General features: G+C 34.4%; 1 protein-coding gene and 1 pseudogene across 1 annotated transcript in view; both read right to left on the bottom strand.

The window, feature by feature from the left end:
* Nucleotides 1–1,799, bottom strand: part of LOC106867954 (N-acetylated-alpha-linked acidic dipeptidase 2) — a 336,237-nt gene that overhangs the window by 52,662 nt on the left and 281,776 nt on the right. The gene's annotated exons all lie outside the window — the stretch shown is intronic.
* Nucleotides 341–459, bottom strand: LOC128249965 (5S ribosomal RNA; annotated as a pseudogene).

Below are 1,799 nucleotides of genomic sequence, written 5' to 3'. Positions count from 1 at the left end.
TATATATATATATATGTATATACATATATATGTATACATATATATATATATGTATATCCATATATATGTATACATATATACATATATATGACGGGCTTCTTTCAGTTTCCGTCTGCTAAATCCACTCACAAGGCTTTGGTCGGCCCGAGGCTATAGTAGAAGACACTTGCCCAAGGTGCCACACAGTGGGACTGAACCCGGAACCTTGTGGTTGATAAGCAAGCTACTTACCACACGACCACTCCTGCACCTTCAAAACCACATTTATTTATATTCTTTTATTATTTAACTTGTTTCAGTCATTAGACTGTGGCCATGCTGGAGCACCACCTTTAAAAGATGTTAACAGCACCTAAGTTTCCCAAGAGGTCACCCATCTAAGTACTAACTAGGCTTGATATTGCTCAACTTTGGTGATCAGATGAGAACCGGTGTTTTCAGTGTGATATGGCTGTAATGAGCATTTAGAAGAGGATACAGAGACAGATATAGGGACATGTAGGTGAATGTTGATGCAAAATGTTTGACCAAGCCAAAAGGAAATAAGTAGTTGCATAGCAACACAATTACATCTCTTACACTGTCTACCATCAACTAATGGCCTCATTTTAGTTGAATAAAACAACATAACAACAACAATGAATGGACACCTGTTGTATTTTTGATATGCTACAAGTAAGTTGATAACCAAATACCTGGTATGCATTTTTTCACATATCTTACACTCTACATAATGTTGAGTAATCAAATTGTTGTTCAGATTAATGGACCCCCCCCCACACACACACACACACACAAACACAGACATACATACTAAAAAAGAAAGTTCTTTTTATCTGGTTTAAATAGCCTGAAATGTAAACAGATGTTACAAAATTAGGTATTGTTCCACTGTTTCTTCCTACTCCACCTTTTTATTTTTTTTTTACTTTTCTTTGATAAAGGATATAACTTGAAACATCACATATATATCTTTTCATGTGGCAAATTTATTTTCATTGTACACATTCTGTGATTGTTAATGTTTTGTTCTGTTTTCTATACTTTTTTTTCCATCACGTATTTTTACTTATCTAACTTCATGTATTATTCACTTGTTGGTTTTCTCCTTACCTTATCATAATCTTCCTTGTTTTACTTGTATGATTTTATCTAATATATACATATGTGTATGTGTGTACACTCAAATATTCACACACGCACACACATATATATATTTATTTATATATATATATGCATAATCATAGGCACAGAAATACAGACATATGTACATACTTGCGTGCATGCAGGCACTTATACAACATGTCTATAATAATAGACTACACGTATGAATACAACAAAAGGCTGTTCAGATGCAAAAAGCTATATTGTATTTAAACACAGAGAACAAGATGAAAAATTGAAAATAATGTCATGTACTGAAGTGGGGAGAATCATGAAAAAAAGGAGGAATGAATAAATGAAAAACAAGAAAGAATGGATGAATGACTAAAAGAAAGAAAAAGACAAGTAAAGGAATAAGCAAGTCTGTGTGTATTACATATGTAAATGTGTGTGTGTGTGTGCATGTGTATGTATGTCTGTCTGTATGTCTGTCTATCTATCTATCTCTATCTCTCTCTATATATCTCTGTGTGTGTGTATCATCATCATCATCATCATCATCATCGTTTAACGTCCGCTTTCCATGCTAGCATGGGTTGGACGATTTGACTGAGGACTGGTGAAACCGGATGGCAACACCAGGCTCCAATCTAAATTTGGCAGAGTTTCTACAGCTGGATGCCCTTCCTAACGCC

This window comes from Octopus bimaculoides, chromosome 18 (genome assembly GCF_001194135.2).
Source record: "Octopus bimaculoides isolate UCB-OBI-ISO-001 chromosome 18, ASM119413v2, whole genome shotgun sequence".
NCBI classification, from domain to species: Eukaryota; Metazoa; Mollusca; class Cephalopoda; order Octopoda; family Octopodidae; genus Octopus; species Octopus bimaculoides.
The sequence above is the reverse complement of the archived record's forward strand: the minus strand, read 5'-3'. Positions and strand labels throughout refer to the sequence as shown.